Source organism: Oryzias latipes, chromosome 17 (assembly GCF_002234675.1).
Source record: "Oryzias latipes chromosome 17, ASM223467v1".
Classification (NCBI taxonomy): Eukaryota; Metazoa; Chordata; class Actinopteri; order Beloniformes; family Adrianichthyidae; genus Oryzias; species Oryzias latipes.
In genome coordinates, this window is record NC_019875.2 from 22841730 (window position 1) to 22865798 (window position 24069).

At 40.3% G+C, this 24069-nt stretch overlaps 1 long non-coding RNA gene and 1 other non-coding gene across 4 annotated transcripts; both read right to left on the minus strand.

The window, feature by feature from the left end:
* Nucleotides 1-6179: 6179 nt before the first annotated feature.
* On the minus strand, nt 6180-22540 carry LOC111949072. Of its 3 annotated transcripts, none has more exons than XR_002875103.1 (3): nt 22416-22540; nt 14513-14597; nt 6180-7065 (listed from the first exon to the last, which is right to left on the minus strand). It is a non-coding gene; the product is annotated as an uncharacterized LOC111949072 (long non-coding RNA). The 3 variants fall into 3 exon arrangements; XR_002875102.1 differs by lacking the exon at nt 22416-22540 and adding an exon at nt 19103-19316; XR_002875101.1 differs by lacking the exon at nt 22416-22540 and adding an exon at nt 16590-16806.
* mir9b-2 (microRNA 9b-2) lies at nt 15883-15982 on the minus strand. Its single transcript, NR_107186.1, has one exon. It is a non-coding gene; the product is annotated as a microRNA 9b-2 (primary transcript).
* Nucleotides 22541-24069: the final 1529 nt, after the last annotated feature.

Consider the following 24069-nt stretch of genomic DNA (forward strand, 5'->3'; position numbering starts at 1 on the left):
ACACAGATTTTTTTTGATTTAAATGTCCTGAGGGGCGGGAAAGAAGACGAAGAAGAGAGATTGAACAGATCCAGGTTTTCCAACATTGTTCATTTTCTTGCAACCTTTATGGCTGCCCGCAGCTGCTACATCATACTGTGATGCTGGGAAAGGACCTCATTTCCTTTAAATCTGAGCAAACGTAAAGGAAAAAATGAATGAAAAGGTAAAGCTCTTTTCACCAAGTTCTGGTACTTTATACTTGAATACTTACATTTTTGAGTTTAAAATCACTACTTCATAGCAGGAAATACATGTCATCGTGGTAAAGAATTTTCAAAATAAATTAAGACTTTTGTGAACTGTATTTACATAAAAGTCAAGTTAAGTTTTAATTAAAATCCCTATTTCTAACATTTTTTTCTGCTCCTTCTTACCAGGATATTTAACATTTAATTAAATAACATTTTAAAGGACAAATGCAATTGCACTATAGCATTCTGTTTCCTTATATTTTGGATTAAATTAAACTTTATTGTCAACTACAGGGTATCAAAATGATTTTTGGTATCTGAACAAAAGTGCAAGAGCAGCAATTTTAAAAAAGAGGGATTTTCGTCACTATCTTCTGTTATTTTTTATTTTCTCTCACAATATAGGTGGAAAGTAGCATTTTTCCTAAAATATAAAAATATTTATGAAACATTTTTAACATTCACTGCCTAATATAATGTGTAACACACAAAGGAATACAGTCATAAATGAATAGATCCTCATTTATGGTGACTCTTCGTCTGTCCAACAAAGACTTCTCTGCTGCCTCTCAGCATAAAGACGCGTCATTGGATCAGAGCTCGTCTGGGTTCTTGAATGTGCGGCGTGCTAAGTGGCTGTGACTGAGCTCTGAATGGGTGAGCAGCAACAGTTTTCAAACAGAGCCAACTTGTGTGTGTGTGTGTGTGTGTGTGTGAGAGAGAGAGTTTTCAGCTTACGTGAATAATGGCATCACAGTAGGACAGGGTCTCAGGTCAGGATGCTTGTCCTGAGAACACACCTGCACTCTTTTTTTTTTTTTTTTGTCGGGAAGCAGATTTTTTTTAAAAAGAAACTGCGATTAAAATGATCTTGAATTTCAGCTGAAGTGTGCATGTACACTTCAGCTGGGGTTGGAGGGGGTTGCTTTAAATCTGGGGCAATAAGTTTCCTGCAGTCTCAACAACAAAGCTGAATAATTTAAGTCCTAGTTCACGTAGAAAAAGGGAAAACGCTTTGCGTGGGTGTGTTCGAGTGCACATACATGATGTGTGAGTTGCAAGACATCCTCCCATCTTGTTATGCAAGGAAAATGTGAAAGTGTCTGCATCCCTCTGGAACCACAAACCAGGCCACAGTGTTGTACCCTCCTTCCTCCTCTCGTTTCCCATCAAAGCTTCTATTTCTGAGTCACAGCAGAGATTTCTTTTTGGGTTTTTGCAAAGTTTTTTGGATCTGCAGTAATATGACCAGAAGCCACTTTTACTTCTCATCAGTGGTATTTCTCTACTTCTGCACACAGGGATCTTCAGTGGTTAAACACTGACTGACTGTGGAAAAGGATATGAAAACAGCCATCAACTCAGGTGGGATTCTGGCTCAGCCATTATGAAAAAACAAAGCTTTTTTGGGCATTACGTCTCCAATGCTAACCAACAGACTTTCATTTAAATTAGGTACGAAAAACGTAAAAATCTTTTATCGTCTTAATACCTAAATCAAATCTTTATTTTTAAAAACAAATGTTTGAAAGTATGCAGAGCTTCAAAGAAGATTGATGTGAAAACACTGAAGACATCAAGATTAACATCTTGGTTTGGCACGAAGTGGCCAAAGGAATGAGATTGATGCAGAAAATCTGATTTAGTCATGATAGTAATGCACTTTGAACACCTGACTGATGTTTGATGGCAATTCTGAAGGCTACAAACTGACTCCTTTTAAGAGTTGCATCTGTGTATGTTGGAACTGAAATCAAGCTTTAGTTTCTGTGGAATAAAAAACGGTAAACTTGATCCAGAAAGGTATTTTATGACTGACTTTGTGTTTTGTACAATTAGTGAAGCATGTTGTGGGAACTATGTTGCAATATTGGGCTATATTATTAAAACTAAATTGAATTGAAAGTGAATAAAACCCTAAAAAAAAAAGGATTCTGTTAAACATCTATGCTCCAGAGCAGTTAGGATTAAAATAGACTTAAAAAAAGAAATATTCTCAGATAACTGGATACAACTTGAGGAGAAAAAAGTGAAATGGAGAATATTATATAGTTTTTCAGTGGGAGAGATAACCATAAAGAAGAAAGAGTAATATGAACAGGCCTGGATTTAGCCAGCCCCACTATGGGGGGCTAGTTAAATTTGGGTGAATTTGCAACTTTGGGTGTGCATAGAGTTTAGGGTGACACATCCCTTTGAGCTGCTAAAATGCATAACCATTCTATCAACATATCAGTTCATCTATCCATATATTTATCTTCTGATTTGATTTGATAAGTTTTATGTTAAATACTCTTACTGACACTACCCTCTGCATTTACCGGGCTTGGGACGAGCACATACAGGTCACTGGTTTGTGCCCTGTCGAGGCTACATTTATCTTTTTATGTCTGTTCATCTGTCCGTCCATCTTTACAATTTTTGTCTTATTTATTATATTTTTGTCTGTTGCTTTTGAGCTTTGTGGGCTTTTTTTGTAATTTTTTTTTTTTTAGGAAATTGTGGATTTTTGCGGGCCAACACATTTGCCCATGCCCAATACCTGGCCTTGGAAATAAGTTTTTTTTTTTGAAGTGTCAATGCCAAGCTCCTTTTTTTTAGTTTAAGTGAGAAAGTATGAGGCATGGTGGCGTGTCAGTGGCTCCAGAACACACGTGCAAACACACGCACACACATGCATAAGTACTGCAGGCGCATTTTCATGCCTCCTCCCCGCTGAGCCAGAGCCTGAGACGCAGACAGGTCTATGGGTCTATTGAGGGAACCGTGAGGGAGCGGTTCCTTTTTGTAGACCTAATGAAGCCTGGAGCCACAAACATAAAGGAGCGCAGAGAGTCAGCACTGCTCTCCGTCGCCAATTCCCTGCATTTCTTCCCAGCCAAAGTGACCAGTTTATCCAGACATGTACACCGCAATCGCTGTTAACATTAGACCATCTGCACAGATTTAAATACACTATACCAGGAAACAATAGCAACAGCCTCAACTAGGTAGCATCTACATAAATTGTAGGTGCTTTTAAACATGTTTGTTTCAAATTTTATACGACAAAAAGTGAATCAAAAATGTCTATATTCGGTGCAATCTCACATTCCCTGTTTATTTCATCAAAATTTGTAGTTGGGAATCATATTTTTTTATTTAACACCACTTTCATTTTAAAACGTTTCACATTTTGATCATTTCAAAGCAAAATTGAGAAGTGTAGTAATGTTATCTGTCATTTAGTGGACTTGCATTTGTGTTCATCTTTAGAGGCTTCATATGATTATCTCCTTAGTTGACAAAAAAACCAACAAACAATAATCTCTTTCAAGTAAAAAAAAAAAAAGGACCAAAGCAGATTAATAATTTAATCAAGTGATTTGACTGATAATTCTTCTGGCTGGTTAAATAAGTCATTGGAAGAACAGAAGTTTACATGAGTTTCCGTTTCTGCTGCAAACCTCCCGTCAGTCAGAAAGAAACAAAGACAAGCTCCATGCTGGAGAGCCCGAGACCAACATGTCACTCAGAGAAGAAATGTCACAGACAGCAGAGATGTGGAGAGAAAAGGCCTCCTGAAAACACAATTACACTTTCAGCAGGGTAGGTCTGACTTCTGTGTCTGCCTTTCTGCAACTCTGCTGTCACTGTAATGTGATGAAGGAGCGCTTGTCCAAATCTACACCTAGCATCCTCCCAACAAACAGAGCGGGCTAATAATAGACGGCGGTGCTCATCGACAGCCTGCCGGCTTCATTTGCATCTTCAGAGACCCAGACGACAGAAGAGGCCCCCCTCCCACCCACCACCCACGGATGAACCAGACAACCCCTTCACCGCCCTTGACCCATGAACTCTAGGGTCCTTTTTCACCTGCTGCAACGTTATTCATACGATCAGGGCCGTCTAGCCAGCGCCTGACTTCTATGTGTGCCCTGGAGATTCCCACGCTCCGGTCTCAGACCCCCAGTTCAAGAGACAATCACAAAGCTGCAGGAATTATAAGAAATACTGTGGAGATCAGAATTGTCTCTGAGTCTTTATGTCTGACTTTTTGGGTCTCACAGTGACCCTTCACGGTCAGTGTTTCTAATCATGTCTGACTGACAAAATGGGACAGCTTTGTCTGATTCTGGGCGGATGTTAAGCCACGAAAGCCTTATCACAGTCTCGTGCAGACACCCCCCCCCCCCCTCGCTGTGATTTGGTCTCTTCTCTTTCTCCCCTCCATGTTTTGTTGTGCCTTCTTTCTCCGGCACCTCAAGGGTAAACTTGTGACTCGCCTCACCTTTCCTTCCTTCTTCCCCCGTCTTCTTCAATTGCCATTGGCTGAGAGCGACGCCTCAGACTCTCATTGGCTGCTGTACCGTTCAGAAAGAGTGATGCGACATACAGCAGGCTCGTGTAGAGTCGGGGTGTGTAACTGTTATTGTGAGGGATCAGTGAGAGCATCTCCTGCAGATAATATTACTGCCACATCATGTGAGGGGGGGGCTACAGGGGCAGATTCTGAATTCGTCTTGGTTGGCGGCATATGGACACCTTCGTCGCTCTATGCAAATGACCGAGACACGAACACATGTTTGAATGCAGACAAACTGAACCCCCCCAACTTACACCCCTCATTAATTGTCCCTTCTAAAAAAAACCAGACGCCCCCTCCTCAAATAATAACCTCTCCACTTAAACCCCCTCTGCTCCATACCCCCCCTAACAGTCTAGACCCCGAACCAGACACCCCAAAACCTCCCCACCCCCAGCTTCTCCTCCTCGGCTCCCACAACCAGCCGACAGACTCTTGATTCGCGTGACCACCATTTTGCTACCCTCACTGTACAGAGCAGCAGCTGCCCAAAAGGATTGCATTGTTGCTCCCATTGCATGAATTTACCCCCCCCCAACTCAAAGCGACAAAACGTATTCAGTCAAACGTGCAGAAATGTTGTGTGGGAACTCATGTGAGCCCTCGATAACAGAGCTCCACTGCAATCACACTAAAGTGTTGGCTCCAACTTCTGCAGATATTTTTATTCAGCCGCCTATTTTTATGTTTCGGGAGGAGCTCTACAATTCAGTCCCTCCACCGTTTGTCCAGAACCATGGTAACCAGACACATGAAAGTATCTCCATTATGGTCTGTGCTTTCTCAACTTTGTTGGGCCTTGGGATCATTTCTTAATTAGGGTGTGTCTGAGCTTCTCTGTTTGCATGTCCATGTGTGTGTGTGTGTGTGTGTGTGTGTGTGTGTGTGTGATGGGGCGCGATCTGATTAAACAAAGCCTCTGCTTAATCTTGTGTACAGTGTCACATTTGCATGCGAGGGAATCACACGCAAACATGCCAACTGCCATATGGCCCAGTGCGTCTAGACACTTGAACCCGCACACTCCAAGCACCCATCAAACGGGGTGCAAAAAAAAACAAAAAAACAATCCCAATGGCATCGTCTTGAAACGCCGTTTAACTGCTGCCCGCTCGCCGCCGCGTCACATGCGGGATCAGCAATCAGCTCACACCCTTGATGGAGGTTATGCAAATGCAATTAGCCTCGATTTGCATTAGGCGACAGTTAACGGATGCACAGATGGCAGCCGATCGAGGTGTACTCGCCATCTTTGGCAGCGAGAAAGACTGGCGGCCATTTTGTCTGAAGCTGTGCCCATCTGTATGGAAGCGATCACGCTACATCATCGTGACGACGACAGCAGTTTGGGAACCCTGGATGCAGGCTGCAGCATGCACTCAAGCAGCGAGCTGTCGCCCACTGACAACTGACAACATGAAGGAATTAATACTCGTTAACATCCAACAATTGTGGAGTTAAAAAAAGAGCGGGAGGAAGATTTTCTTTTGTCTGTACAAAATCATTCAAACACACACATGCTATTTTAGGCAATAAGCGACTGAGAGCTCATTCCGAGTTATTGAGAATGTGAAGTGCTGCAGAGAGATACTTGCCATTTTGTCATCTCCATCACAAGGTCTTTCTGTGCTGTGATCTTCTGCCCTCCATGCTTTTCACCTTTTTTTCCCTCCAATGTTCAAAACTGAATAAAAATGTTAGAGAGCAAAAAAAAAACTATAAGTGATGTGTTGTCTGCCATTATTTATGGCTTTGACACAGTCCAGAGAGGAGCATCTGCTCCGCTTCTTCCACTTCAAGCAAAGAGCGGAATAGAAAATAAAGATAGTTGTGTCTGTTTATCAGATGTAAAAACTAGTTGAGGGTGGGGGGGGTAGGATAAACGGCAGATGAGTTGATGATGTAAAGTGAGTCAAAAACAGAACTCCCAAGCTAGCTTCAAACAGCCAGAGGCAGCAGGAAGGGGGGGGGGGGGGGGGGGGGGGTCAATCTCTCAATCTGGGGGGAAAAATAAAAACAAAGGGAAAAGAAAATCCCTCTCAGCAGTCTTTCGGCACTGTTGGCATCGTTTGGGGAGAAACCCCCTGCAGCAGAACCACACACAGCCAGCGGAGATGGCGACTGAGGTCCAGAGACGAACAGGGGCTGCAGCTGAAGGAGTCGTGCAGGGCCTGTCCTTTGGAGGTTTGCTGCCCCCCTAAGCCACACACTTGAAAACACAGGAAACCCCACTCAGAGCTGTGAAGATTCTGTGTTTATTATTGATTTCTCCTGCATGCCGGTAGCTCCAGAGGTATCCATCCTTCCCAGCCCACTCACTCGCTGCCCGCCTGGGCTTCACTGACTCTGCTGGACTCCAGGATGGAGGTACGAGCCATGGGAGGGGAGGAAAAAGACGAGAGCCCCTGGCAATGATGATGAGCTGTGCAGGGTCTCCAAGTTCAGTCATCTACCAGCCTTCCAACCACCCACCCATGTCTCCATCTGAAAAAGGGGATAGGAGAGAATGTTTTATAAGAACCTCACCTTTGGCTCTCAGCATCCCTCTGCTCAATTCAAATGCAAATGCAAACAGTATCACTTTGATTAAAAATATGCGAAAGGAAAAAACAAAAAAAACAAAAAAACAAACAAAAAAAATAAAAACGCCAGCTCGCTCTTTTGTGACCCGCCTCAAGGCTCTAATGAAAACAATGTATGACACAGAAAACCTTTCAGTTCTGTCCATATTTTAAATGTTTCGTAAGGTTCACACCAAACCTTAGCTGTTTGGAAATATTATTCATATTTTCATACATCATTTCCTTTGTTGCACTGCATCTCGAAATATTCTAAATCCCGTTATCATGCTAATACGACGAGGTCTTTTGTGTGCTTCTTTGTTCTTTTCTCTAAGAAAAAAAATGAATTGCGGGGGCCTCCTTCAGCGGCTGTACACCCACCAGCCCCAAATTTCTGTCAAACCCTGCTACAAAGACATATTCAGCTCGGTGTGCTCTGCTGGAAAATTAATGAGACACAGAAAGTAGCCGGTTTACACATCGGTTATGGGGTGGGTTGCCGGGGGATTTGAGTTTGCTCTTATGTGCATGTTTTCATCATATAATAGGTGGAGCAGTTGCAGTAGCCCCCTAACTTGCCCCGCGTGGGGTGGAGGGTGACGTGGAGGGAGATTGGGCGAGCTGGAGGAAGATTCAGACACAATGCGCCTATTGAGGGGGTTCAGACATGGGTGTTAACTTGCCATTCCTTCACACACAATAGGGCCCCCCTACTAGGTCCAGCGCTAGAGACAATGTTGGTTCAGGGCAGCCCTCCACTCAGAGAAAAAGAAAAGAGCTGCATTATCACGATGGGAGGAGAGACGATTGGGGGAACAGGAGGAGGCGATGAGTTACAGATAGAGGGATGGAGCGGGACTGGAGGAGGGAGGCACGCTGTGATCCATGGCTTTGGACTTGAGTAGCAAAACAAAGATGTGTCATTAATGCAGCAGCACTGAGGATGTCTCCAAGTTTAAGAAAACCTCTGATTTGCTGCAGCAGAAAGTTATGGAGGAAAACAATTACACAATCCCCCCTATTAGGGATTATTAATATTGTCCCTGCATAGATTAGCGTCCGCCGCTTTCAATGCCAAAAATGTGATCACTTTGACCTGAATTTTCTTTGCTTTAATGGAGTGAAGCGTAGTTACCACAGTCGGCTGTTTGGGGGCAATGCTATCCAAAAACAACCACAAAGACTGAAAAAGCACAAATTAGACAACGAGGCAACACTTTGACTATGGTCGAATTCCCTCCCTACTCCACTAAAGAACTATATAGTGCAGAACAATCTAGTGCCCTGGATTTAGTTTGTTTTTGGGTTTTGTGGGTGATTCGGACAGCTCTACCAAATGGTGAACGTCTTCTATCTATGCAGTGAGTAAGGAATTCGGACACAACCCACGAGAAGCTCCCTCGCTTCACATGATTATCCACATTTTTGTGTTTTTTCAAATGAAGCCCCCCCCCCACTAATACTAAATAAACAATGCTAGCATCCCTTTTCGTCTCTTTTCAATCCTGGACAGGTCACTGAATCAACCTGGTTTCAAGTTTTAGAGTTTATTTGTTTGGTCGTCATTTGAGTCTGACAAATTTTCACAAGCAAAGAAGAGAATTTTTAAGAAAATTAACTCTGAATCCAAGAGCCTAGTCATTTAGAATGTTACTGTATTCTAAAATACAAAAACAAAAAATATTTTAGCCTTTAAAAAACATTTTTAACCCTAGAGCACCTTCGCCAAAAATAGCAAAACTAATTACGTGAATTTCAATATGTTGCATGTTAAGGAGTCTGTGCCTTCACCAGGGAAGTCTCACATGTCCCTGGAATGGGTGGACCAAAAGCCAAGTTGTTTTATTGTATTATTTTTTAGGAATTTTTTGTTCTCAAATTCCCAATTTTTCAGTTATTTTTTTGCATGTTTTTGAGAACTTCCCATGTTTTTCTTTTTCATTTTGTTACACATACCACAGTTGAAAATAAAAGACAGCCACTCTAATTTATCATGTGTTGTCATGTTTTGATCTAGTTTTTATGAAAAGTACTTTTTGTTGGCTAAAAATGACTCGGCAAACGTGATGGTGGAACTTTTTATAGCAGAAGTGTGCACCTTGCACACACTTGCACATCCTCATTGTTCGCTAATGTTTATTATCACTGTTTTTGCAAATTAGGAATTTGCACGACACCTTGTGTTTTTGTGGGTATGTTTTGTGTGAATTTTCAGTTTCCTGTATACTTTTTTGGCATTTGGACCACACAGCAAAGTCAGAATTTCATTGTGCAGGGAAACCCGTTTTTTACTATGCATATGACAATAAACCCTTTGAATCTTTAATCTTGAATCTATGGTCGAAGCCTTATAGTCCTTCTATATATTTTTTCAGTCTATATTTCAATCTATTTTCAGTCATAATTATTTGACAATCCTTGAAGATACAATTTTTTCTTTTAATCACATTTTTATTTTTAAATTTGATTTAGAAATGTTCTATCAAATTCAACAAAAAGCAGCTTTCCACGCTAAACTGTTATTGCATTGACTGAATACTGAGATCGGCATTTTAGCTTGTTGAAGATGACTGTTGTGCCTTTTTCATAACATTATAATTTTTACTTGAATTCAGAGATGGAAATCTTTTTTTATTATTAGTTATTGTGTTTTATGAATTAAAAGTGAATTTTAATAATCTAAAACCGCGTTATAATGAGCAGATCTCTTATCAAGTTTTTCATTTTTACGTGATACTGCTGCTTGCTTGGGTCAAACATAAAACATGTAAAAAGGTTTAGGAGGATGAATAAGTTTAATAACCCCCCCCCCCCCCCCCCCCCTGTTTCTTCCACCTCTGGTGAAAAGATGGAGGCAGCATCTTTATTGTCAAAGGTGTCCTAACTGCACATATTCTTCTTTTCAAAATAAAATACCAAGCTGCCTCTCATCCATTGTCTATCTCGGTTAAATTTGCTTGCAGATTTGGCGTGCAGTATGTGCATGAGATCGGTTTATCCTGCGATTTTAATGGTATGTTTGCAGCTCGGAGCAGGGAGCTCATCCTCCTCTGACTTCCGTATTTCTGAAGCATCTTTAGCATCCCTCCATAGACCACATAACAAGCATTTGCTTGTCGCAGTTGCTTGTTAGGTTCTCCTTGCTTGTAAAGGAGCAGCTTTTTTGCGAGCGAGTTTTGGGAAAAGGCAGACAGCGTTAACAAGGCCGTGGTAACTTAAGTGAGTAAGCTTTTATCTTACATTCCTTTTCCAGACAGGTAAATCTATTCTGGCAAAAACAAAGGAGAATCTCTGCTTAAAATGTATAAAGCAAGCTATCAGTTAGGCTGTTTAGGGCCATGAGGTGGGGGCACTTCAATAGCTGGGAAATGTTTATGGAGATCCTCTGTCTCTCTGGGAGCCTGATAGATTCCTGTGGCTGGAGCAAAAGCTCATTGTGCCAGTGTAAAGGATTACACTGGTAAACTGGTAAAACAGGGGAAGGAACCCAAACACTCTCTACCTCCTATGGAGAGGCAACGAACCATCGAACAATGAGGGGGAGACTATGCTGCAAGCTGACTCATTTCATCAAGAGAGAAGAGAAACTATTGGAGGAGCAGTGACTGAGGGAAGATAGAGAAAATAGATTAGGGAGTTCATATACATGCATGTGCACGGGCGAAAGCTGGAAGGAGAAAAAAGCAGCTGCATCTGGAGTGGCGAAAGAAATAAAAAGGGGAAGAGAACGGGATGCATGGGAGGCAGTTTCAGTATTAGGAGGTAATATGGTAAAATGATGTCTGTCTTGCTTGTCTGTCTGCATCCTGAGTGACAGTTTACAATCTCTGAGGCAGCAGGCAGACCCAGCAGGTCAGCAGTTTGGCTCCACGCAATCCCTCATTTCTATTTTTTTCCTCTTCATGACCACGTTTACCATGGTCTGTTTTCCAGCGTTTAGTCTTCCTCGTTCCTCCACAACGCTCCTCTGAATTTTCGTCTCTAAGTCATTATCAAAGGTTAACATCATTCTGATGCACATTTTTATTCCAAATATGCTTTTCCAGACATTATGATTGCAACACAATCATCTTATTTTAAAGTGAGAAAATACTTTTTTGCTAACAAAAAAAAGACTAACAATAAACTTTAGAGCTGATCAACACTTCCATCGCAAAAACGACATTTTTTTCATGATTTTTTTTTTCAATCTCCAAAAAGGGGAAACTCCACAACAATTTTCCAACATCCCCCTCAGTTTTCATGGACAGCATGCAAGTAAAGCATTATACTTCTTTCAACTGGAAACTACACTGTGCATAATGCATCATCTGCATTCTGCAACCTGCCACGCTGAAAGAGTCTTCTCTCCTCCTTCGCTCTCTTCATCTCTGTTCCTTCAAAGACTGCCGAGGGTGTATTCAAACAGCAGGATACACACTCAGCTAACAAACCTCATTAAGGGCCCATACACAGCTCCTCAATGCTAACACTAGCTGTCACACATCCCCTCTCAATGCACCCACTGGTGGCCACACTGACCACAACAAAGCATCTTTACAGAGCTAATTAGAAGGGTACCCCCTTTCTATTTGAAATTCATCTGAATAGGAGTGAACATTATAATGAGGAGCAGAGACGAGTGAGGAAAAAGGAGGGAAAGGGAGTCGCGGGCAGAGGAGAGAGGAGAGGATGCTTGCTAATGCATTCACAGAGACGGAAGGCGTGGTTTTCATAATGTGGAATTCAAGCAAAGGGGCTCGAGGAAAAAGGGGGAACGGAATTAGTGTGACACCGCTCTGTGAATCCTTGATGCAGCAAACAGGGAGAGAAGTGAACGCTGCACCATTTTGTTTGGTGTGCCATGCCGAAGGGACAGAGGGAAGGAGAGGGTGGGACCTCAGCTTCTCGGGGAAGGTGGCAAAGGAGCAGCTGCCGTCAGAAGAGATGGTTCAACACTTCAGTATGCTGAGATTCAAGGAACCTACACAAATTACACTTTTCTTTTCTGTTTTTTGTTTGTCCAATAAATATAGATATTTTGTTTAAAAAAAAGTCACAGCTTAAAATAATTGTAATAATATTCAGGATGTGTTGCTTTGCACAAAGTAGGAGGTCAAGTTCAGAGGAATTCTGTGTTGTAATTTTCTTTTTGTTCATAATTTTTTAGTTTTTTCATAAAAATGTAAGAATAAAAAAGCTCATATTACTGTAAAATGAGAGAATATACAATATATATGCCTATGTATATTATTTATTCAACCAATCGTGAATTGGATATCTAAATATCCTCTAATATTTTAAATATGTAAAAGGGTTTTCTATAGCCAAAAAAGTATAGAATTAGTGCATGAAAACATTAGAAACTGTACATATTAAAACAAAAACAAGTACACAATGTAAAAAAATAAAATTGGTCACCACAATAATTAAAATGCACAAAAAAGTGGAAAAATAATCATTTCTGACATGTTTTTTTGCGTCTTGCAGGATTTTAAGTTCAAGTTGAAAGTATGATCTGACTGTTATTTAGGGGGAGCAATGCCTTTTGGGAGAGAAGCAGGTGTCCCCCTCCCGTCACAGAGCTTCCCAGACAGCTTGTTAATTTGCACAACTTTTACACATGGTCTCTGCCTCTATGTGTGTATATATTAGCGACGGGACTTGACCCCAGCGAGCCACGGCAGTGTTTCGCGTCTTACTGGGCGTGGGAAAAAGACGGGATCCCTTTTCACAGCTGCCTGGCCGAGGCCCGGACTGCTTGGGGGCCCCTGTACCCCCTCCAAACTCACCCCCTTTCTCCCTCGCCCACCTCCCCCTCCTTCCTTCAATCCCATTCAGACTCCAGCATGCTGGTTTTCAAAAGCAAGACCCCCTTCCCAGTCCTTCATAAATACATCTCATCATTCAAGCCCTACTTTGCATAGAGATTCCAAAGAGGTCTCCACTTGGCTCGTGAGGCCTGAAGCCCCTCAGCCCTTTAGACCGCACAAGAGCAAATTTCGACTTAATAATCCCCCTGTGTTAATATTTGTTTTAAAACAATGTGTGTACACTTTCTAAACTGTCTCCCCAGTGCTGTGAATCCTAAATAAAATCTGATTTAATGAATATTTTGATTGTTAAAAAAAAATGTGGATATGAAAAAACTAAAACCAATGAAAGGGGAATTTAGCATAGCAACTTTACTTGTCTGCACTCCATCTGCCACATGCTATTGTACAGTACCCCTCACGCACACACACACACCCACACACACGCACACACACACACACTTAACCCTGAATTCCCCCCCCCCCCCCCCACCCCTCACTCCTCAGTTACCATTCGCTGCTATGCATTACGGCACAGATTTATCTCCTATCAGCCAGTATAATACTGAGGTTATAATTTACACCCACTCTAGAATACAGAAGCACAGGCTGCTCCTTGCATATGCTAATCAAAAGCTTGGGAAAATCTGGGTGAGTCAAAGAACTCCATAGTAAATTTGAATAACTGAGCTTTCCATTGAGTTTCAAGGTTGGGAAACCATGAAGATGTGACCTTGCTGCCCATGCATACTCCATGTCGGATTTCTCTACTGTTTAAGGACAAACTGGAGGAAAAACTCTGACATTTAAAAAATATACTTTCATTTGGGAAATATTTGGTTTTAGGCCTTTGTGAGATTCGTTCTTGCTTTTTTTGGCATGAACAGGAAACACATCTAAGATTGCTGCAGAATGCATGCACCACACCTTTATGCAGATCTACACGCAGTAATCGTCTGTCTTTAGACATGGAAAGGGGACGTCTGGGAAAAGCATCAAGGTCGAAATGACAGAGCCACCCGAACACTCTACATGCAAACTGCGGGTGAGCCTAACCTCCCCTCTCCTAACAGGATAAACAACCGCAGCCAAGATTACATGGCAACCTGCCCTGCACCTACCACACGCCACCTGACAAAGTGGATCACAGTGTTTAATGGGATCAAATATAAGAGTATGAAAATGAGAGCCGTGCGTGAGGACGATGAGAGGAGGCGATGAAGAGGGGAAAAATGCCAATCCTTCAAAGAAGGAAGCAAGAATTCAACATGGAGGCCTCCCTCCAAATGCCTTACAGTCTCTTAGGCTGCAGGCTGGAGTTTATTGTTGCTGCTCTCTGCATGCATGTCCAGACGTTCTCACAATAAAACAGACGTTTATGTCACGTTTAAAAGAAAAGCAGCAAACATTTCACTAAATATAATGAGGACTACAGATGAACAATCTATTTTTTGAAAATAAAACGCTACCTTTTTGATTTTTATGGAATCAACTTGGTCAAAAATGGCTCCCCCCTACATCCAAAATCTGCTTAGCTGTTCGTCTCCACATGATGGTTCCTGTTTTCTGTGTATTTACCTGCAGGCTGATGGATGCTCCTCATCCTTTGTGCAGGCAGTTTCTCTTGAATGCAGACTTTAGGTCAGCTTCTGCCAACATTTTCCTTTAAAGCCAAAGAAAAGAAAGCAGGCGTTACATTTCAGAAAGGTTTCCAGTTCAAAGTTAACTGAATGAACTTCTGCAATTGTTTTCAATTCTGGTGAGCCTTTGTAACCTATTCTCCCTCAATCGGGACTTTGTTTTGGGTACCACACAAACATGCACAATAAACACTTAAAAAATATAATTTCGGAAATGATTCAAATTGGAGAGCATGGATTCAGAATTTTCAAGCGTAAGGGTTATGCTGACACACATCAGCAGCACAGATACATTCAGCAACAAAAACACCATCTGCACTCTCTTGTTTAACAGCACACATCAAATATCGTCAGTCGGGGCTTAAATGGAGCATGCTGGGACTTCAGGGATGTTCAGTTATCCATGAGCTGTGCTGACTCTGCTCTAAATATAGATCAAACTCTGAGCTGATGTCCTATTTTGTTCTTATGTAGCAGGCAAAAACAAAAATAACCCTTCCAGCAATTTGAATATATCTGCCTCTGCATTCAGAAAGCTTAATAAGGCCGGTGAGCAGCAGCCTGCAGGATACCTGGATCCAAACAAGCCACAGAGTTTGGTCGGGGACCGCACGGGTCTTTTCAATCGGAGCTCCTGCAAGAGGCTCTGTCTACCTCCAAGTAATGTGCATTCTCACCCAATTATACATCACACTCCTAATGTGGAAATAATTACAGCCAGGGGACATCGCTTAAACAACACACTCGGAGTCAGGGAGTCTGCAGGATCTGCAATTAAAGGCTCAAACGAAGACAGTGCAAACTTCCACACACAAGGAGAAATCATAGAGATCACAGGGATGTGATGCTGCTGCTGCCAACATGTCACGTGACAACCCCGAGTGGCCAATCATATGAAAGCATTTAACTCTTTCTGTCTCATCAGTGCTGTTATATCACCCACGCAGTTATGACAGCCACGCAGCACACAATGCCAGATGTGACCACATGTGGCAGCCCTACAACTGGGGGAACTTACCGCCCCCCTCCCCCGGTTCACTGGCGATAACCACGAGCCCCAGGAAGAAGCGACATCCACGCCCTCATACCTCACACACGCACACTCGTGCACGCAAGTGACTCCGCGTAAACGGAAGAGATCAAGAACTGTTTACTAAAAAAAATCACAGCTCCTCTTTTCCATCAGCGCGTCTCCGCATCCCTCTGCATCCCGCTGCCTCCGCGCCTGCCCCGGCGTCATCTCCTCCTCCTGCTGCTGGCTGCTCCTCCTGCTGCTCCACGCCAACAGAGAGAGGAGCTCCGGCTCCGAAGTGCTCGGCGTCAGTTCGTACTTTCGGTTCTCTAGCTTTATGAAATTAAAACTCATACAGCTAGATAACCAAAGACACAAACTAACCCGCGGTCCCTTAAAGGCGCAGCTGCGCGGAGGAGGATGGAGAAGAAGGGAAGATCCTGCCGGTGGTCACACTGCGCAGAGAGCCCCCTCACACACACACACACACACACACAATCACACACACTCCATACACACACACACACACACACACACACACACACACACACACACTACACACGCACACGGGAAGTGAGGTGTTCTGAATAATAAAACACATTCAGATTTGTTGAAGCTATAAGGATGGACGATGAAACAAACAGTCACGCGCGCTTCCACCCACTCTTTAACACGCGCTGAGATTTCCAGGTTTTCGCTTGTTATTTCCATGAAGACAAGTATATTAAAATGAAGTCAAAGGTTTTGTTGCGTTGTTTTGTACTAAATCCACTATTGCCCGTGGGGTATTAACGCCTAGAAACGGACTGTTTTGCAGCCTGACCTGCTTTTGTCTCCTTTGTGACTTCTTTCCAGTCATGTTCAACTCAAACAAAGTTGTTATTTAATAGGAATTGATTGATATCTGAGCTCAAGTATCTCATGTTTCCAAACTTAAAAGTGATAGACCAAATAAAAAAACACGCACATTTCCAGAGGACAAATCACAGAAATTCTGTCTTACTTGGCTAATGGCTAAATCCTCTCCTTATCCGATGCTCTCCGGTGATTTCTCCACCGACTTGGACGCCTTTTTCTTTAAATAATCGCCTGTTTCTGACCGCATCCGCGCAGAACAGAGTGCGCATAACAGTGGATCATTGATGCTGCAGAGTCCTGCGAGCAAACTTGGAAGTGAAAACATCCTCCGCCTCACGCAGGCAGACTGCGACTGACAAGTGCGGAGCGTCCAGCATGGTGAGCTGAGCGGATAAACTCCGCCTCAACGCGTGCGCCTCAGAGAGAGGGAAGCGCGCGCGGGGGTGGGTGGGGGGTGAGACCATCAATGCCAATTTGAGAATGGATTCAGGTGTTCGTCTTTCAAGGAGAAGATTCACCAATTATTCTCATTAGTCAGATCGTAAAGCCCAGGGAAAAGCGCGTAAAACGTTGCCGGGGGCAAATCAGGACCGGCGCGTAACGAACTGGAAACTTCATGTGTCACACATTTGTGAGCCGTTTTCAGGGTGCTGTGTGTGGGATCCTTTGCAGGGATACTGGCTTCATGAGACCACTGTTTCAAAGTTTGTATACCTTAAACAGACTACAGTATTTTGAGTTTTTGGAAACACCGAGTCTCAAAAAGTCTAAAAGTTGAGTTTATAGGTCAAATATTTGTCATAAAGAGGCAAATATCACAAAGGACCAGCTTTTTGATATTTTTATGTGAAGTCTCATTCTACTTCATACACTCCTAAAACACACGGGTTATTTCCCTTAACCCTGGGTTATTCTTATTTGTGGATTACTTTTTGGAGCAATACAAATTGTTGGGGTTATAGTGGTTTCATTTGAATCCAATTTATGTTTTTCCTGTTTATCCTTTTTTTTTTCTAAGTTAAAACAACCCAGCAAGGTGGAAGTCCCTTTTAAACCTTAGACTTGGGTAAAAAACAACCCAACTTTTGTTATTTTTAACTAATTTATAGTGTGTAACTTGCTTGCTTACTTGTTAATGATTGAACCAAATCATGTATTTTGACTAAAAACAGGATTTAGATTTGATTAGACATTTGTTTAATTTGCTATGAAAACATTTTCCTTACAAAGTCTATCTAGGCAATATTTTGAGGACTGGAACCTGCAAATGCATTGTTTATTTAAGTAACTGGGGAAATATTATTATCATCATTATTATTAACATTTTAATAACCATTGAGATTTTAAAGTGCAGAGATGGTTCTGTCCATTGTAAAGACGAAGGCCCATTTAAACCAAATCCTACATTTCAAGGCGCAATGATTGGAAAAGGACTAATCTTTGGAGGAAGAAACGAGAAAAGACCTGCGGAGCAACTTGTAATATCTGTCAACTTGCAATGATATCTTAAAAAAGATGGAATCTCTCTGCATGTGTGCACGAAGAGGGAGCAGCGATCCTCAGCTTCAATCGCAGTTTGCATCAGATAGCAGCCACGTATCTGATTATTGCGCATGAGCAATCTGTTAGTTTCATGAAGGTGCAGCTCTCCTGTCAGACTGCAGCACAGGTTGGACTTTGTGTATGATTGGGCATCACTCTTGAGCAGATTAAATCAGTTTTTGCAGCAGCTGCAGTTGGAGTACCCAGAGAGTGTTGCAGTGCCCTGTTTTACTCACAGGAAAAATAAAAAATCATTCTTGGAACATGAAAGTGTGAAATGCACGGTCATAAACGCTTCAGAGCATGCGCGTGCAGAAGTTGATGTGTAAAGTGAATCTCTGCAGAGCATCAGAGACGAGTTTTCCCGTTAGTAATCTGCAGGTTTGTGCAAGAAATAAAAGATCTTTAGGATGTAAAAGTGCTGGTTGCGCGCGCGCACAGATAAATGAGTGTGCAATGGAAAGAGAAGTCAAAATCAAGTTCAGCAGCGTGCTGGAGACAAATTAACATGACAATCCGGTCTGAGGATCCTCCACGTCCCCCCTCCAGCCATTTTACACCCCACCCGCCCAGCGGAGTCTGGCGTCAGCCGCGCTACACTTTCCCAGGCTCACAACAATATCTCCCTGCTGAACTCTGCACTGCAGCGCTGCCTGAGGCCTCTTCCTCTTCCTCCTCCTCCTCCTCCTCCTGCTGCTGCTCCTCCACTCTCACCTCCTCTTCAGGAGCACACGGTGACCATGATCCATTAATAACCTCTAAGTTTTGGTATCTCAAGTGATGTTCTTACGCTTTCACATGAAGAAATTTTCTAAAAGTATGAATAAGGCATTAAAAACTATGTTATATATATTTTATCTACTAAAAATATGACATTCAGCTCAATTGTTACAACAAAGTCCCTTGAATAATACCACAAGAAGCTAAACAAAACGAGGAAGAAAAAACACAGTTTTCCAAAAGTAAAACTGTAGATTTTTTGATTTCCTTTCCTGAAATGCTAAAACATAATTACATTATTTCTCCTTATATAACAGATACAAAGATGAGTCCACTCAAAATAACCTGGAATACAGCTCACGTTGTACCAATGCTCAACAAAATAACAATACTCACAGTTTCTGGAGGGATAATCCACATTTTGTAAAGAAAAGTCGTTCAATGAGTTTTTTCCTCATTTGTCTTTTCCACGAACGAGGCCTCAGAATAAAACACACGTGGGTCTAAACAACACCTCCATTTTTGAGTTATTATTGTTTGTTGCTCCTTTGTAAGGAGGAGACAGAATATTCTCTTAGCGGACATGGGGATGAAAACTGCGGCTGTAGACAGCGAGGGAGGAAAAAGGAGCTCTGATGATGATGATGAGGAGGAGGAGGAAGGAGGAGGAGGAGGAGGGAGCGCAGCTCAGGGCCTATCAGATTTGTCTAACAGGCCCTTTATTTTACCAGGAGGAGCAGAGAAGGGAGTGCTGCTGACTTTGTCATGAGTAAAATATGTTTTTATTCAAATTATAGAAGCGAGAACAGGAGATTTTCATGATAGAAACACAATAATAAGAGAAGCAAAATGAAAACACAATAAGACGATTTTATTTTCTCATAAGGTCAATTTTTGCAGGTCTCCAGACTTAGGTGTGTCGCGGGTTTTATTCACTCACATTTGGCTGTAATTTAATAGACTTGAAGAGGAGACCCCTGTCATGTATATGAGCTGCCTGAAGCTTATATTTCAAGGTCAGTTACGTTTTTCTTTCCCTCCAATAAATTCACAAAACGACACAATCAAACCGGTGAACTGTGCAAAACAGCGACTCAGACTTAAACTAGTGCTGGAAAGTGATCATCTGCAATACAAATATATAATAAAATTAATTTTAGTGCCACATCACACAGCGGCGTAGTTGTAAAAAAATCAACGAGTTTTTTTTTAACTGTTATGTAGAAAATATACAATTACTGTTGTGTTTAATGTCATTTTAGAAATACTATTATCATCTGTAGTTTTATATCCTAAAATATTTAAATAGTTTGTCAAATGATTCAAAATAAACGATATTGCAAAACGTCAAATGTGCTCATTAAAAAAACGATTTAAATGAAAACGCAAACACGGGGTAAAACAGTGACACCTGCTGGCGGAAGAGGGTATTTTCCTGCATAATCTGCAGACAGTTCATTTACAGTCTGATTTTTAGGCATTCATGCAGCTGCATACATGAAACCAACCAAAGGAAAAACAAACAATGATTATTTGGCATTAATCTATTAAAATAAATCACGCTTTTTACAGATTTTTTGATGGATGTTGAAACATAATCTTGGTGAACTTCCAGTGCTTTTGTAAAAAGAAAAAAATATTACATCTCTTTTAATTATTATTATTATTATTATTATTATTATTATTATTATTATTATTATTATTATTATTATTATTATTAGTATCATCATCATCATTATTTAAGGCTGCTTTTAGTTATGAAATCTTATTTTTTTTAACAATATAAAATATTTTCTGATGTATAATTCTGTCTTCATTCAAAGGATATTCTGCTACGAAAGTTAAGGACAAATGCTTTCATTTCAGAACTCCAAGTCTCTAAAGCATAAGAAAATGATCATGCTGCAAAAAAATCTCTTTTTATTTTGTAAAAAAAATATGCATTTAAAAGGATCTTATATAAACAAATTTTGTTGACATACAAAACAATTAATAAGATTTTAACTCTTTTTTTTAAATGTATTTACCCTTGTAGCTTTAAAGTTTTGGATGTAGAATAGTTTTACTCTAGTAAGTGACAATGCTAATCTAAAAGGTTTGTTTCTATTGCTTTTATTTTATACCTAATTTTCCTTTGCAATCTTTCAATAAATACAATTAAAAATAATACTAAATTGAATTCTTCTCATAAAATAATGCATGTGGTAACAGCTATTTAAGCACCACTTGATCTTTGTTATGCAGGAAATTGACTCTTCCACATCTGTATTTGCCACATCTGCTCAGTTCTGTGGATTGAGTCAAATTAACAGATGTCTGTCCAGTTGAAGGCTTGGCTTAATCATTTATAAGAGCTTCGCTTCACATGCTTTTATAATTTGACTCAATTGACATAAGATTTGACAGTTGAACTTCACAGTGAAAAAAAACGAGAGTACATGCCACGAATAAGAAAAGCCTCCACATTTAAATCCGGACATTTTTGCCAGAATCTAATTCTCTATGTTTTGTGAGGAAAATGAAAAATTTAAAGTATTAATTTCCTCCCACCACGGTTAAATAATGTATTAAATATATGTGAATTTTCTCCACTAAATGATCTTAGAAGAAAACAATGAACTCAGACTTAATATTTAGCCATTTTTGTGTTTGAGTTTAGGTAATTCAACAATTGTGGGTCAAAGAAATTAATTTCTTTTTCTGTTTCTTTTCTTTAAAGTTGTTTTTCTCATAAAATACAGAAATTATAAGGCTTAGGTTAAAGAGATTGCTCAGATATTAACACTATATGTTATGGAGTTTGGCCTTAACAAATGTAATAAAACTGCTTTATGTAAACCAAAGTAATATTTTTTAAGAGTGCCACAATAACTACTAAGTGAAAAAAAGTATTTAACTGTTTTTATGTCCTGTTTACAAAAGAATACATCAGATGATCAAATTATTTTATATTTTACAAATATTTTGTGGTTTTAAACTTTATGAAATATGTTTCCATACAAGTTTTATTCTAAAACAATGCTATATTTTTTAAAGAAAAAATAAACCTTTACATTATGTAATGTTCTTTAACTGAGATACTTTGAATTGTCCCCAAAATAACAAATATTTAAAAATTTCAAACAGAATTAAGAGTTTTTGTTTTGTGACAAAAAGTTTAAGATTTACCTAAAAAATGAGCATGCTAATTGATTCAAGCAAATAGAATACAGCAATGGCTAAAACATGAACTTTTTAATACAAAGTTCGGAAGCTTGCAGCTAAAACCTTTCACTGAAGACACATAAATGATAAATAGCAATGAATTATTGAACTTTATAATTGTTCACACCCAGAAAGGCTAAAAAGTCTTTAATATGTTTTAAAAAGCTTTACATAACTAAAAGTTCCTGCAGGATTCTCCCTAAGAAGGCTAAAAATATTTGCAAATATGATAAAGATTTTAAACGCAGTTAAACCTATGGAAACAGTTAAAAATTATCGAGAGAAATGGAGCACCATAAATAATTTTTAACGAATCCGTTTTGTTTTGGCAGCCTTTGAACTAAAAACGAAAATTAAGAATAATTTGATTTCAAAATAAGTAACACAAAGCCTTTCTGTGTGGCTGTAATTTAAGTATTGCCAGTGTCCCGGGCTAAAGCGGTCTAATTCGCGCGCTGGGTCGGCTCAGCCCAGCCTGTGTAAGTGTGCGTAATAAAGTTCTTACCGCAGCAGGCTCGTGCAGAGAGCTGTTAATTCCTCCTCTGCCTGGTGTGAAAGAGGGACTTAATCTGAAGCAGGCTGGGTTTTATGATAATCTGAGCTGACACCGACCTGTGCGCCGTGAATGGACGGGGGCAGCCTCGAGCCGGCGTTCCCACGAGCCGCATTCCTGCGGTCAAGTTCAAGCTCAAAGCGCGAGGCGTGCCGCGTGGATAATTCCCAAAAGGCGCGCGCTCCCCGCCGTGGGAGAGTTCATCACCCCATATTCAAATGCAGAGGTGCAAGACAGGCGCACAAAAGGGAAAAGAAGCGTCTCTTGTGTTCTCTTCTCAGCTGAAAGAGTAAACAAATAAAGAGTTCAGTCGCAGATTTTCCAGCAACTGAAAAGAAAATCAAGTTTTGCACCAACTTGCATGTTTCTGCTGCTTTTTAAAGTTTGTCTAAAGAAATTTAAAGATAGCTGGGATCTTGGTGTTTGATTTGTTTATATGTTTTTGCCCTCTGTATAATATTTTAGGAGTATAGCTGTCAGGATGAGGGGGTTTACAACTTCCCTGCTCTCTTTTTGTCAACTAATGTGTAACGTTTTATCATTTTACTTCAGTCATTTTGTACGATTCCTTTTTTGAGCATCCTGTGGAAAATTCAACTTGTTGTCCTTTCTTTCTTTGTTCTTTTTAAATAAAACGTTTACTCTAAAAATGCAGAAAAGAAACAAAGAAAAAAAAACTGGGGTTGACTTATGTGACTTTCCTCCCATTTTTTTTGAGCAAATAAGTCAATTATCATTGACAAACTTCACATTTAGGTTCAATGTGTCATGTCTTGTTTGCATAAATGCACATATGTCAACTCGTGATGAAGAATAGTACAATTTACGTATGTGAATATAGACATGTGGAGATGTATCTCTTTTACTTTTTAAATTTACCAATAAATTCACAATTCATCTTCCACATTTTTATGTATGCAGGCCTATTAATCCTTTTTGCCTTCTTTAATATTTTTGATTTGATTCCTTAAAAACTTATTCCGATCCAAAGCTCTCTCCATTTAGATGATATTTTTAGTCAGGTTTGCACATTTTCTTAAAAAGGAATCATTAAAGCTTGTGTTTGTCTTTGACATAAACTTTGAAGAGAAACAATGTTTTTCTATATTTAATCCAAGAGACATTTCCAAAGAAACATTTCAAAACTTGAAAACTAAGTCTAAATGTCATTTTAAAAGGTTTATTAATTCAGTTTGTACATTGTGTCTCTTCTTATGTGACATTGGGTTACTCATCTGAGTCTTTTAAAGTATTTTGTCTACATTTTGCCACTTAAACGAAATGAAAATATAAAAATACTTTTTGAAAAGGCAATCTCTAAACTGAAAATTGGTAAATATTTATTAAAGGTAAAAAAAAAGAAAGTTTCCTTTAATCTTTTGCAATTTTCGAATATTTTTTATAAATAGCTTTTGATTAGGTCTTAAAAAAAGCACATTTTTAATTGATCTCAAAATAAGCAGCGCTTTATAGGATGATAAAGTCACCTTTGACTGTATATGTGAGGAAAACAGTATTTTCTCCATGACTCATTTCATCGTTAAAGCAAGACTTTGGATGAGTTGATTCTCGAGAATCCCCCCTCCCTCCATGTGTGAGGGCTGCG